Source organism: Phaenicophaeus curvirostris, chromosome 2, assembly GCF_032191515.1.
Source record: "Phaenicophaeus curvirostris isolate KB17595 chromosome 2, BPBGC_Pcur_1.0, whole genome shotgun sequence".
Taxonomy (NCBI): Eukaryota; Metazoa; Chordata; class Aves; order Cuculiformes; family Cuculidae; genus Phaenicophaeus; species Phaenicophaeus curvirostris.
Window position 1 is genome coordinate 38,515,397 of NC_091393.1, and position 15,678 is coordinate 38,531,074.

A 15,678-nucleotide genomic window follows, 5' to 3' on the forward strand; every position below is an offset into this window, starting at 1 on the left:
CTCCCCCGAGAGATATCCTAAAAGCATCAGCTAGAGGAAGAAGTGGCTAAAAGATCTGGGTTTGTTCTTGCTCCCAATTCAAAACCACCAAAAGCATTAAATCAATGCAGCTTGCCAGAGCCCTAACTGAAAGCATTGTCCAGAGAAGGCACTGGGATCTCATGACCTTTCCCCTGAGATTCAGTCTTACTGCACACCACGGGTCACAGCATTGGGAGGCAGTTATTTCACCACTGACACAAAAGCACTACCTCTCTGCTAGGTGATGTTCCCCCAGGAGCACTGTATTTTATGTACACAACCCATGAACCACAAACTGGTACTGAAGGATACTTTTACTTGAGTGAGAAGTAAAGCCCCTCCTGGGCAACATTTATCCATGTCCAGATTAATTTTCACTATTTTTCATGTTGTGCTATCCTGCATTGGTGAAAGAATCATAGAACCTTGCAAATGCTCATCAGTAAAAGATGAAGACAGAGTGGAGAACATGATTTGTAGATGTTGCAAAAGATGTAACAGTGAATATCAAGAAATAAAAACCAGTGATAAGAACCACTATAAGCGAATGTATTTTTTTTCTCCACAACTAACCAAAATATTTTCTTTTATGCAAATAGTCCACTGTCATGTAATTACTTACTTAAGTTTTATCCAACTGTGCTGTGTAAGCATAATTTTCAGTTAGCTGAGAATGTCTGCATTTTAAAGCTTAAAGGAGTTTGATTTCTGAGACACACCCTAAAAGTTTTGAATTTTTTTTTTTTTTTGCTGGCACACAGAATAGGGAATCTTCTACCAAATACGGACTTTTGTCTCCATTTGCATTCTCTGTCAAAAGTCAAAAATGCATCTTTGAGAAGTGCTTGTACCCTCACTTTTCTAAACCAAACTTTTTAATATTTTACAAACTTATAACAACAAATGCACAAATAGATAATAGCTTTTCTATAACAGTGATTTCTGGCTAAACTGACCCCAGCACCAATGAGAAACATAACTATAAATAATGAAAAAATAGCAGAAAAATAGCTACCATTTCCTAAACATTTTTCCACGTTTACATTTTCCACTGCTTTCAGAACATCATTGCGTATACCACAGCTAATGACTGCTGACAAACAAGTACTAAGCCCCTCTTACACTATTTGTAAAAACATCATGCTGTGCTGTAGTAACACCATTTAGATCAGTAGAGTTCATTCCTAATGGGAAAAGTGAATAAACAATGTGTATGCATTTGGAGTCATACTGACCTAAATAACACTAAGACTACATCTATGCAAGTGATTTAAATAGTGCTACGGCATGAATCCATGCCCTGGAACTATTTTTTTTTTAAATACAAAATCTCAGGGCAATGTCTGAAACTCTTTTGATCTTGGCTACTTGACCAGCCATCTCCCAAGTATCTCCTGGGCACAGCTAGGGCACTAACCCAGCCTGGGGACCGTCCCCAAGAGGCAGGCTAACTGCAGCCTGTGCTCAGGGGGATAAGGGAGCTTAACCATATGGAAGCGGCCATGCTTAGCTGTCCTCCAGGCCAAAGGGAGTCCTTGCATCATTCAGTATATTCATAAAAAATACAGGCAAGGAGCAGAAATGCAGCTGCAATGGAAACAACAACAATCTAAACAACAAACACTTCCAGTTAGTCTTCCAACAGTAAACTTTCCTAATTAATTTTTCATAATTACTGGAATAAAAGAGACAAACCCTGACAAATCTTTTTTCTTGTGTCCACGGAGGATAAACAGAAGTAAGCGGCCAGCTTCTGTCTACCACAGTGCTGGGGATTTACTCTGTATCTCCATGCTGTGCTTTCTATATTGATCCAGTGCACTGGTGCTGATATACATCCAAGTCCAGAGGCAAGCTGTCTCATCCATAAACAGTACTTACTGATACATGTCAAGTCACATAAACAACACAGATTAAACTTAACTTCCTGAAACAGCAGACTAAATAAATTAGATTTCTTTCCAGCTGGCCACTAAATGTTTTTTAAACCTACGTTCCAAGCCTAAACACAGTTCGGCCAGAAAGCATTTTCGTCTTAAAAAGACACACCTGATTTCCTACTTACTATGTTCTTAGCTATGGCAAAGAGACACTTTCATTCCTCTTTCCTTCTCTAATCACCTTAAGTGATTACACTTAAGGCTGTATTCAGAAATAAAATAATAAGCAGCCCTCCATTGGTAAATGTCTTTCTAAGAAAGTGTTTGGTTACCTTTCCAAAACCTTCCACTTTATCCACCACACTCCAACCGCGATCTACCCAATGGCGTGCACTCTAGAACCGGGCAAAATGTACTCTCCCCACCAGAAAAAATGATCAAAGCTTCAGAAACTTTTTTTTGGAAGTTCCAAAAGGAAGTTAAAAATTCTAACATTTAGATTACGGACAAATCAGGAGTCTTGGGACAGTATCTGGGGGACTTTTTTTCTCCAGTTTTTAATTATTTTTCTTCTTTTTACCTAAACTCACCCTACAGATGAGAAGGAAAACATAAAATATATTTAACTACTATGTGATTACAGTACACAGCAGCTGTATGAAAACACGTCCTTTCTACAGACACCTTTGGTTTCAAAGGACTTAGACATCCGTAAAACATAACTTTCAAAGAAATTTCAAGCAGCTTCAAGTTTTTCATATGAGCTGACTGAAATATCTTAAAAATAAGATTTTTATAATAAGTTTTTTTATTAATTCCGAGGTGACATTAGAAATGTTTTCTTTATTTAATGCAGAATGTTTTCAAAGTGATGAATAATCAAGAGCCATTTAAAAGATATATTTATTTTTTGTAAAAGAGAAAATTGTTTGAAAGCTTAAAATATTTGTATCCATTTTTCTTTTTTCCCTCTTTTTCTCACTGAAATTCTTCCCCACTTGCCCCAATAAGAAAAAACAGACAAGAAAAATGAGATATATATATTTAAGAAACTTACATGCAATTTGGTTCTGAAACAAACAAACCAAAAATTTCTGTTTTCCTTTGTTACAGAGAAGGAAAGTTGACAAATCTGAATGACAGATAAATCTTTTTTGAATCCATTTTTGTTAAAGAAAATAATTTCTTTTCAGGCCTAATTCTGCTAAGTAAAGTTTCTGTCATGACATTCTCCTTTGTTGTTTCTTACTCTTAAGTTGTGTGAAGCAGAGGTACACGAAAATGTCTCTCCATGCACCTGCACCATAAATAGTCTCTTTGCTAGCCTCCAGGAGAGAAGCAGAGGCAGTTAACAATGCTGTAGGTCTGATATATAAGGGAGGAAAGAGCTCTTGATTCATGTTCACCTAGATCTACCTCGCTAGCAGGCAGGGAGCTGTCCTGAAGGAACTGCTGGGAAAGCAACCACAGAAATGAAACACACTCCATGTTTTTAGGCAGACCTGAATGAAGGACTGGGTTTCCATTTTCTGCAGCTGTGTAATCCACCTTGTTGAAGTCTGTGTTGCTGACTATATCAGAAGAAAGTGAATTTCATTCTAAGGTCAGAAATTATTGAATACAGGATCTGAAAGAGGGGTTAGCAATGTCAATTGCAACTAGAACTGACTGGCATATGCAAAGTGAGAATTTCTAATCCTAGAAGGAATTTTCACTAATTCTTCTCAAATCTTTTCTACCTCTGAGTAAAAACTCTGTAGCTAGTAAAAAGCTTATAAATAATAGTTCCCTTTTTATAATTATTTACCAAAAAGATTATAATACATAATATTAGCCAGATCATGCATCGTCATTCAGGAATCTAATTTTCCACCAGAAGACAAATAAAGGCATGTTGATTGACTGTCCTGATAGAGTCTTCAATTATAGACCTTTTTCCCACTGCAAATTTGTAGATCAATCCTTTTACAAGATGCAGGAATGTGAAGGATTTGCTGCCACCTCTGAAATTATTGATACTTGTACAGCATCTATAAAGGTGAAGACATGCAACAGCAAATTATCTGAAATAATTTTCCCCAAATCTTACTTCTGACATCATGTCAAAGTTAGCTCCACTCAATCCAGTCAACTGACTTGCCAGCATCAAAATTTTATTAAAAAATGGTATATCTATTTACCATATTAAACACAGTGCTGTATTAAGTATTCCTCTGCTCTACAGTCATCATCTATATTCTTAAAGCTCCACAATACATTCACTGATAAACTCTTCCGGTTCTTCAGTGTACGACTATAGTTACTTTTTCAAGGCTTAACAGGATGATCTTGACTGTTGTTAGATGACACTGGACTGTAACTGGCAAAATATCTTTCGCATTCATGTTTTTCAGCACATAATGTAACAGTGGTTTGAGACAATAAAGTGAAGATTTATTTTTTTTTCTCCCTTTTCAGGATTCAGTTACTTTTTTTTTTTTTGTCTTCACATCAATGGCTATTGTTTATAGCCTTGGGTTTAAAACATGCTGCAGGAGAACCACTGGACCCTGCTGTTTTACCTTCAGGAAACAGTTTAACCATTCTGAGCTATTTATTGCATTGTCATATCGTCCTCTGTATCTTCATGGTCAGAAAGGAGAAACAATCAGCAAATTCCTGCTAGGGTGAGGAAACGAAACAGTAACAAAGCAGGGCATTACACAGATTTTGATTTAAAAAAACCAAACCAACTATGCATTTGCACACACAGATAAATGTGTACGCAAATACACATAAAATCTGCTAGGGCCATCTGGATTTCCAACATGGGCAATGGTTATTTACTGGCTTTTCTCTTCTTTTGAAACTCCCATCCTATTACTATGTCAGCTTTAGTTACTTCTCTCATGGCCAGGACATGTTAGGTAACTCAACTTTCGTAATTTTATTTTTAACCTCAGTTGCACTTACTTTTATATTTTATTTCTGTCTTAAGGAATTTTCACAAAAGAGTACATTTTTTCCTCCCTAAAAAAACCAGCAGTACACTCCTTACATATTTTTACTTCATTTTGCTATGTGTCCAGCATTTTCAACTTTTTCATAGGTTCATTTAGGTTTTTACCAAACTCAGTTGTGTCTGTATACCTGTAAAAAGCCGTACCTTCAATAATCAATAGTACCTGGTAAGGAAAAAAACCAAACCTGTCTGCATAGAATCCAGGATGCAGTGTAAGTCCATTCCCACTGATGTAAACTGACTTGTCTCTCAGGAGATGCCTTTTTCCTACTGCTGTCATCACAGTAGCAATGCCAGGTTGCAAAGGGAAGTTTTGATGTAAGTTGAAAGTCCATTAGCTAGTGCAGAAAGTTTACATGCTGCTGCGCAAGCTTAGGTACCTGTTGCAGAGGATAAATCCCTTATTTGTTGGCTCATTTAATTCTACATAGGATTAATCAATTAATATTGTCTTTACATACTTTTAAGTGAAAATAGCTTATATACAGACAGAGAGATTATTAATTGGTTTATGAAGTCCTTCTACCAATCATTTTTTGTATTTGTAGATTTATTTTAGCAATTTATGCTGCAACCTAAAATCTTGTCATCCCTTGGTAGACTCTGAATATGTCTGCTATAATACAAATAGTTTTATTTATGACACTTCTTTGGAGACTCCAGCAACTGTGTGCAGTCAAGATTGTCCAAGCCATTATAATACAAGATTGTATTACAGTAATTTGAATGGATAAAAGTTCTTTCATCTCCAAAAGAGAAATGGATTGATAAACACTGTTCTGTAACAGATCAGGGCAAATGTGTTACATTAATCCCCAAGAAAGAAAGACGTATTTTCTCCAGAAAACCTGTTGCAAGCAGTGAGAAGCTAAAGGTGATAGTGCATGAAAAGTAAACAAATTACCATTTTTTGTAGTGTGACACATCCTGTATCAACTCATGCACCTTAAAAAAACCTTAAAAAAGTTTGTGGATATTTAACAGTTTAAATATGAGGGCGTTCCTTCAATTTGCCTCCCTGAAAAATGGCTGTATCTTACAAAATTGTCTATTAAAATCTACCTTATGTGGTATTAGTTCCTGATATTATATCTAGAGTTCACTTTGTGGCAGTCCTTCATTATAAACTTCATCCTTTCTATCTTATCTACAAAAGATTAGAAATATCAAAGAGTGCAGCTGTGCAATTCTTTTTAAAACAGTTAATTGCTTGCAGTACTTCTGAAGTATAAAAAACATTTTTAAAAAAGCTAGAAATATTTAAAGCTCTTCCCTTGGAAGTTAAAAATTAAAGCTGTCTGATGCTGACAATATTTCATAACCATGGATTTAAACACTTAAATAAACTTGGGAAAATTATTACTTTTCACGGTCATTGATCTCAAAAGCATCCTTGTTCAACAAAACATGTGATTAGGTCCCTTTGAGGTCAGGACATGCTTAAAGACTAGTATTTATTTAAGGGTTTTGCTGATGTGAATCTTTCTGCAATTACCATTTCATCTGATTGTGTTAATAATGCACAGTGATGCTTGTTTGTTCAGGAAAAAATTTTGTGCTTACAGACTTGTAATATTTGAGAGAGCGTGTGGGGTGAACACAGTATTTATGCAACAACACAGAAGTAATGTTAAGTACTATTGCTGGGTTGCTCAAACCAAGTGCATGAAGAACGCAGAAAAACACAATCTTAGTAGCAAATGGTGCCCAACCATTTTCCTCTCAAGGATTAAAAGTTGTGTTCTTGATTATTTTCTTAATTTGCATTTTGAACCCAAACTAAACTAAAGTAGTTTTTCTTGTATGTCCGACTTTATTTCATTTATCCAGGAGGATACAATTTCAATCTGCATGCTTTTCTAGCAAAGATCATATTATCAAGGGAATGTCACAACAGAAGTTAAGAGAAAACCCAACACACACACACACATACACACACATGTGCATGTGCACTTTCACATGCGAAAACAAATCACAGTCAGGACTAGACACAGGCCAATCATTGATATTTTAGGTTTCATGTGACACTCTTTCCTTGTTCTGTTGTACTGTATTTAGATATTGCATGGCTCTCCAGACACGTTATGCATAACTTTACATACCATCTGCTTTACATGCCAGGTTCCATATGTACAATGTATAACCTAAAACCAATATTTTGATTGATTTGAGCTACAGTGGAGGCTTTTGTTCTTAAATTGCTAGATAGAACAATATAATTGTAAATAAATTATCTGATGAATGTGTTCTAGTATTAACAATCAAATTTCTTTTGAAAAAGTTTTTAAAGGTGTAATAATTACAAAATTCAAGTGACTTTTAACTATCCTACTAATACCATTTCCTAGGTTCAAATACTAAGAGACTTGTTAACACTTGCTCCACTCACTTAACGACCATAGCAATACAATGGCATAAACAAGTTTCAGAGTCAGGCAAGGGAGAGCAAAAATAGTATAGAGAAAGATTTATCTGAATAAAGATGAACAGCACTTATTCCTCAAAACAGGATAAGGCTTATAAAGATGCTAAAATGAGTAATGGATATTTAGAATCACATTGTGGAGATTCCCAATTACTTCATTCTCTGACTTCTTTAAACTCTGCTTTAAATACTCAAATCTTACATACTTTTCAGGTAAGCCTAAAAACACTAACCTTCTATTTCAGAGACACTATCCACAAGAACATCTGGCTGCATTTCCATGTGCACATATGAAGAACAAGTATTGGAACACCAAAAATGAAAGGAATTGAGGATTTCAAATGATGGGTCTCAAGACAAAACTGGAGATTTATGCAAATGTATATCCCCATTTTTAGAACTGCTGACTCTCTTCATCCAAGCAAGCAAAGAGGATTAAGAATTACTTTGGACCTTAAGAAAAACACCATTACACCCCCACTCAAAAAAAAAACCAAAACCAAAAAACCCCAAACCTCTTAATATGAAAATAATTAGCATATTTCTTACATTGACTTGAAATGGAAGTATTATCAACAAAAATAGATCATGGCATTACAATATGTTAATAAACAGTAGATAGAGTTGAGAATATAGGAAGCAACAAAGCAGCTAAAATAAATTTTTTCTCCATGCACTATGCCATAAAATATTCACCCTTCACCTCCATACATGGCACACGATAAAAGAAACACTTGAATTCACAGAGAAATTAGAAAGCAACCTGTAATATGACATTTTAAGAACAAGGTTTCTGTCTTCCCTATGTAATTGCAAGGAGAGAAGAGACAATCAGTGAAGCATTTGTTCATTTTACAAGTTGGTTTTTTTTTTCCATTGTATCATAAACATCTAATTCTGTTCACGGTTAATAGCAGTGGCACACTGAGATCAATTCAATGACAACTCTACCAGATACCTACAAATAAAGCTGAACAAGAGATGCAGCACCTCAAACATTTTTTTTTTTTATACTTGCCTATTAACACAAACTTGTGTTTGTGTTATTAACACAAACTGTTATTATGGTCCAATAACATTCTTATTGGACCATAACTGAGAAAGGTTATTTTCTTATCAATGCAATAGCTACATTCTTCATGGAGTATGGGCATAATTCTAACACTTGACAAGTTGTTGACCACATGCAGCATTTTTGGGGTCCTTTTAACATTGATATTTGAAAAAAAAAAGTACAACCATGTCTTCACGCTTTCTTTTTAAGGCTTTGCTAGCAACTGAAAATGGTTAGTCAGGTTACAGGAATTAAGACTGTCTTTTACCACTTGATTATCAATACTTTTATTTGGTGTTTCATTACATATCTGACTGCTCCCAGTCTAAATACTACCCGGAGCAGAGAATGCTTTGTAAACCAGAACTTCCATTTGCTAATGGATTTTTTTTTTTTTTTGCATAAAATCGTCTTTGAAGTCCATATGAATATGGGCATTTTAATTATTAATCAGAAGGGTTCTTTCTTATTTGTATCTGTGTTGTGAGGGAGTTCTTAGAAACAGGATAAGAAATTAACATGCATTTAGATTTTTCTCCTCCCTTGAGGGAGGCTGTTCATGAGTTAAATGCTTATGCAACACCTTTCCTTACAAACTGCACTACATTTCACTTCTTACTTCCCTATTGAGCCTTTCTGGGCCTGATCTGTAGGCCACTGAAGTCAACAGGAGCCCATCCAATTCTCCCAACGGTCTCCCTCTGCTTCTAACTTTTTAGTGAGGAGAAAAGATATACAGCACCAGGAAACTATAAGGTACTAATCCAGTAATACTTTATGATGCCCGTGGGCAAAACAGTGGGCTTTGGTCCATCTTGCTATCACACATGTCAAGAAATCATACTGATATTTCTCCGCTGCAAAGTGGGAATTAAAATCTAGAAGACTTATCTGACACAGTGCAGATACTTCTTGTTTTTAGAAAGGAAGCTTCCTCTATGCATCTCTCACTTTGCCATCTCCCATCCCTCTGCCCAGTCCCTTTCATTGGAAAAGTATTTGGTATTGGCCAGAACCTTCTTCCTCCGAAGTAAATTAGGAGTTTCGGCATTGACTTCAGTGGGAGAGTCGTCACACCCAGGATGCAAAATGCAACGGGAAAAGGTATCATCGTCCAAGTAGATATTGTAGAAATGAGACAAAATATTTAAATGATTTGCTAAGATCCACTTAAAAACCCCCAGCAGCAGTCAGTTTTTATCTATGTTTCCCACGGATCGCACCCGGCAGTCTAGGAGAACAAAAAGCCTCTTGCCCGGTGCCCCTGACATTCGGCAGCTGGACTTGAACTCGAGCGGAGCCACGCGTCTAATTCCACCGCAAAAACCTCTTTGCGAATCCAAAGCCTTCCTGAAGGGACGCGCGTTTTGCACGGGAGGGGACAGCGGGACGGGGAGCGGGCAGGGGAGCGGGGGGCCCCTCTCCCGGCCGGGGCTCCGCTCTCCGCCCCCCGCGCACCTCGGGGCTCCCGCCGGCAGGTGAGGCGCCCGCCGGAGCTCCCTCTCCGCTCCGGACGGCGGCACCGCGGCTCCCTTTAAACAACCCCCCGCCCCGGGGATGACCCCGACACCGAGCGGGACAGAATCGGGGCGCAGCCCCCGGCCGCGGAGCGAGGCAGGGCGCCCTCCACGCCTTCCCCGTCCCCGGGGGACCCCGGCGCGGAGCCCCGGACTCACCGCCGAGCCGCAGGCAGCGACCCTGCGCGGACCCCGTCCCTCGGCGCCCACATCCGAGCCCCGGCCGCGCAGCTAAAAGTCCTTCTGAGGAGCACCCGGCGAGCCCCGCCGCCTCCCGCCTCGGATCGCTGTCATCTCCCCTCCCCTCGCCTCCCCGCCCCCCCGCGGCAGCGCTATAAAGCGGTCCCGAACGCGTCAGATCACGCAGGGAGAGCGGTGCCGGTCCCCGCCGTTACTTACCGGGCATCCTTCAAGCGGCGGGCGGGAGAGAGCGAGGGAAGAGGAGAAGGAGGAGGAGAAAGAGGGAGGGAGGGAGAGTGGGGAGGGTTTTGTGCCGGGCTGTGCGGCGCTGCGCTGCTCGGCAGGCTGGGCAGCTCGGCAGAGTGCGGCGAGTCAGGGAGTGAGTGAGTGAGAGCCTCGGCGCGCCTGCCGGGGGATGCGCGTTGCCGAACTCGGGCACCGAGCGGCGGCGGGGAGCGGCGTGGGAATTCGGGGGGGAGCGGCGTGGGAATTCGGCGGGGCGCGGCCAGGTGCGGCCCCGCTCCCCCCAACGGGAGCTGCCGGCGAAGGGGCTGCGGGAGGCGCGCATCGTCCACGGTGCCACGCTCGCCGCGGGCGGAGGGGGGGAGGGATTAAAAATAACCATAATAAAAAAGCCCGATCACCAGGAAAAAAAAGCAGGGGGTGGGGGGGAAACGAGAAAAACTCCGTCTCTACTTCCCGGCCGAGGTTTGAGCCCCCGGCGCCCCAGAGCTGCGGTCCCGCGGCAGCGGCGCGCCGGGAGCCGCCACCGCCCGCGGTGCAGCACGGCGGCAGCGGCCGGTAGCGCCCGGCTGGGAGCCGGAGCTTCTGCCCCTGCACGCAGAATCCTCCCTCCCTCCTTCCTTCCATCCCTCCTTCCTTCCATCCCTCCTTCCTTCCATCCCTCCCTCCTCCTTTCCATCCCTCCCTCCATCTCCTCCCTCCCTCCTTCTTTCTATCCCTTCCTCCATCCCTCCCTCCATCCCTCCCTCCCAGCCCAGCAAGGCAGGTGCCGCCGAGGGAAGGGCAGGGCATGGCCCTCCGCAGGCGGGATGCGGCGCCCGGGCTCCCCCGATCACCGGGGCGGCGCGGGGGTGATGGAGGAGGGGGAAGCGAAGGGCAGGGTGAGGGACACACAGTCGGCGGCCCCCGAGAAAAACGGAACGAGGAGGCAGCGGACAGCCGTGCAGAGCCCCGTCGCACACCTGCGAATGCTTCTCATCGCCTCGGCTCACCTTGTGCCTGAGCGGAGTGACCCGCTGGAGGGGACAGCGCATCGTTACTGCCTGATTTCGGGGGGGGAAGGCGAAGGGGAGCAAGCGGAGGAGGGAGAGAGGGCAGAATTATAACAATCACGCGTTAAAAAAATAATAATAATAACCCCCCAAAAGCAACACGCACACTAAAAAAAGCCCGTTCTCGGGAGAAAAATAAAAAAAATAGCCACAACAGCATTGAAAGTTGCTCGCTTTGTGATTTGCATTAGAACGCTCTCGCTGCTGCCGGTCTCCTCCAGCAGGGTACCCAGGAAACATACAAGATGGGAGAGACGGAGCTATATACTTTTATCTGTGCTTTCCTTTCCTGACTCTAGTTCTTTCTCTGAATCTCTCACTCAAAAAAAACCAAAAACCAAAAACCCCTAACCCCATCCCCCCTACCCATACCCCACTTGCTGCAGAGGTGGTCCCAGGTGGTAGTTTCTGAGTCGCAAGTGGAGTTTGACGGGAGTGGTGATGCGTGTAGAGGACCCTTGGGAGCGCTCCCCGTGGTTTCTGGGATAGATGGAGGAGGAGGGTGAGGGCGCTCCTGCACGCCCCGGGGGGCGGCCAGGTGCTGCCCGGAGGCAGAGGACCTTGGAGGTACCTGTGGAGACGGCTGCCTGCTCCCTCTTGCTCCTCCCACCGTGGAAGTCAAGATCAGTGAGAAGTGTTGCTGTTTTTGGGAAAAAAGGTTGGATAAAACCTAACTTTTCTTTATCAACAGTTCGTGCTGTGATGGAAAAAAAAATAACACCGAACCTTAACCCAGATTAATGTATCGAGCTGGAGGTAGCGTGGCTGTTTGCCAGACCTATGATCCATTAACCTCTTTAGCTCATTGTTGGCAGGCTACAATAGAATGCAATCAAGTCCTTGTATTTTAAAGACAAGCCTTTTTCTTTTCATAGGAAACTCCACTCTCCTATGTTGCAATTAAAAAGGGTCTCTTCAACAGTAAAAGTAGTAAAAAAGAAATATACTGTGGGGTGTTTTGCTATTTTGTGCTGATTTTATGAGTAAAAACGTTGTGTAATATGTACAAAGACGAAGAGCGGCATATGAAGAATTCTTACTTTATCACAAGGATTTTGGATAATTTTACTTTCACCATTTAATTATGTATTATTTAGACCTTGTGTCATTTGAAGTTCTAGTTCCATTTCTCTTACAGAGAGAAACCAAGCAAAACTCAACATAATAAAACTTAATAGTATGAAAATAACCTACATAGGGGCCTTTTTTCCTTCCGTATCTTATAAATGTAGATACTCATATAAGTATATACCCTTTAATCCAAATACATCCTGTCTGAAGTTCTATATTCATACATAAATGTGTGTGCACATGTACATACTATATATATACCCCTTCATTATAAAAATAACCTTAAAAAATTAGTACAGAAAATCAGTATAGGAAAGAAGCAAAACTAAAAACTCAGTGCTCAACCCCCTGCCAAGCGCTATAAAAAATCATAGAAGCATAGAATCACCAGCTTGGAAAAGACCCACAGGATCATCGACTGCAACCAGTCCTATCTGCCACCAAACCATGCCCCTGAGCACCTCATCTATCCATCCGTTAAATACCTCCAGGGACGGTGACTCACCCACCTCCCTGGGCAGCCTGTTCCAGTGCCTGATGACCCTATCTGTGAAAGTTTTTTTCCTGATATCTACTTTGAACCTCCCTTGGCACAGCTTGAGGCCATTCACCCTTGTCCTGTCCCCTGTCACTTGCGAGAAGAGGCCAGCTCCCTCCTCTCTACAACCTCCTTTCAGGTAGTTGTAGAGAGCAATGAGGTCTCCCCTCAGCTTCCTCTTCTCCAGGCTAAACAACCCCAGTTCCCTCAGCTGCTCCTCATAAGACTTATGTTCTCCTTTGTCATGACCTCTCTGTGCTCTAAAATTTATCCGATTGCTCATTAGCAGATGAGGACTGTAGAATAACATGTACATCCTCTCAAGACGTCCACATTTTGCTTCAAAATATTTTGTGGTTTAGGAAGAGTCCTCCCGAGAAAGCATACATGAAACTCTGGGAAAGGCTAAAAAATCTAAGTTTACAGGACTTGCCCATTTCCTAGAGGGTATTTGTTTAATTTCCCCCAAGAAGGAAGGGTTTAAGCATGTCTTTTGTCACCCTGACTAGCTCCTCAGACATAGTCAGATGGTGTTATGCTGTCTTAGCCCAACGAGAGAAAGGCCCAGACTCTTTGTGGTCTATTGTATGGTTTTAATCTGACAAAATGAAGTCTTGATCCCAAAATCAAGAACTGACTGATACATTAGCAGAACATTTTGAGTGTGTGAGACTGCCTGGCTTCAAGAGCAGAAAATTGAGATGGGAAAGAGATGAAAATCTACACTGTGTGGTGTTAAATTTAGGCTATATTTCAGCCTGTTGTGGCAAGAGTAATTAATAGATAAAAAAAATGGATGAGTTTTTATTGCTTCTGTAAAGAGCCCATTAAATATTGAAAGAAGGTATATTTAGCTTTTTCCCTCTGTTTTCTTCACTTCTCTTTACTTTAGAATTGCCTGCAGTAATATGGGGGAGGTACAGGGCATCACACCTTGGTCCGTTTACACATATGCCCTGTAACATAATAAAATTGATATTAGCAGATGCAAAACTATGGTGTTCCTGGCTGTTTCTTACATAGTACAAAGATAGCTGATATTTGAATGTCACTATTTTGAGGAATACAAAGTTGAGTCCTCTGATCTTTAATAAAGTTCTTTTTTTCATTTATTTCTACTACAAGGTATATTATCCAACATATTTATTATATTAATTTACAGTGCTGTAACTTAAGGTGTATATCATTTGTAACAAACAGTCTTTGAAAATAAACTAATAAACAAAACTTGTCATACACTGTGAAAAAGCAAAGCCGGCAACAACAGATAAGAATGTTAAGATTTAAAAGCCCAGCCTTTATGACACTTGCTATATGGCTGCATTGGCTTGTAATTTCATTGATCTCTTTAAACTAAGTGAGGTTTTTGATATTCAAGTAGGTTTTCTAAGAAAGTGGAAGAATGGTGGAGAAAATGACACTGATTTATACAGGGTGGTATTCTTCTTTATATAATGGTAAGAAACCAAGATAGTGACATGGAATGGTGATGTTTCAACAAAATAGGAAATTCAGTTCATGAGCCAACATCTGACCATGAAAACTGCACTCTTTTGTCACACGTAGATACGTGGTCTTAGTGTTAAAAAATATTGCAGCTAATAGTTACGTATTCTGTCTGTGTTTTCAGTTCAAAATCCAAATTTCAGTCAGTAATAGTTCTGGCAATTAGAATAGAGCGTTGCTTTATTTTTAAATATTTGGCCTGTCATAAAGGTGTATTTTATGTAATTATACCTCATTTTTTTCAAACTTGCATACTGTTACATGTGAAGTGTCTCTTTCACCAACAGTTTATTAATGTACAGCAGATTACCTTTGTGCCCTTTGAGAAGTTTATAAAAGTTTAAGGTGTTTAAGGATCTTATAGAGTTATATAAACCATGTACTACAACACTAGATATAAATTCCAAGCTATCTAGCCAATATACTTCTGTTGGGTTGGAACTTGCTGTCAAAACCCACTAAAAACATGCTTCACTGAATCAGTAAATACTATATTTTTGAGCTGTCTGCATGTTATGACTTTTCTGGCTTGTGCAAAGCATTTCATCAGAAGTTCCTTTCCCCCATTGTTTTCATACCAAAAAAAAATAAATCAATTCAAATCTTAGATAGACGAAGAGACAAAGGTAATCTAACCTTGATATATTTCAGAATTTCTACCATCTTCTTTATTTTGCTGCAACTCTGCTTTGCAGTCTTATCTTCAGCACCTGAGAGTTTTGACAACTGTTTCTAAATATGCAGGCAAACATACTAAACCATAATGGGCTGAGAGGTATCTTATTTAAAATCATAGTGGAATGTGACTAGCACATTAAACAGACTTTCACATACGGAAAAAAAGTCAAAACCAAGATACTAGGCTTAGTATCAAATTCTGCCTTCAAATGTCCATGTATGACTCCATTTAGGAAGAAGAAAACAAAATATGCAAAGACCTAACATTAATTTTAATAGAAGATCAATGGATATGTGCAGAGTTATTTGGCCAGTGGGCACCCATACTAGTCATCATTTTCGCAGGTTTATCTTGTTTTATTACTCTATTCAGTTCAAACTTACATATGAGGCGTACTGACCTTGTTTTCCATTCAGATAAGCATTGGCAAAATAGCTGATGTTTGCATATAAGAGGAATAACTCTCAGCTATTTTACTGTCTCTTCCATGTTTCTTCCTGACACTGCCATT

At 40.5% G+C, this 15,678-nt stretch overlaps 1 protein-coding gene across 3 annotated transcripts in view; it reads right to left on the reverse strand.

The window, feature by feature from the left end:
• HS3ST5 (heparan sulfate-glucosamine 3-sulfotransferase 5) overlaps positions 1 to 10,373 on the reverse strand; it is a 206,272-nt gene extending 195,899 nt beyond the window's left edge. Inside the window, exon 1 of one of the 3 annotated variants that reach the window (XM_069851737.1) lies at positions 10,298 to 10,373. The gene's annotated coding sequence lies outside the window, so the exon portion shown is untranslated. Of the gene's footprint in view, positions 1 to 5,087; positions 5,243 to 10,057; positions 10,116 to 10,297 lie in introns of those variants that run through there. The other 2 variants (XM_069851738.1, XM_069851739.1) reach the window with 2 other exon arrangements.
• Between the last annotated feature and the right edge of the window lie 5,305 nt (positions 10,374 to 15,678).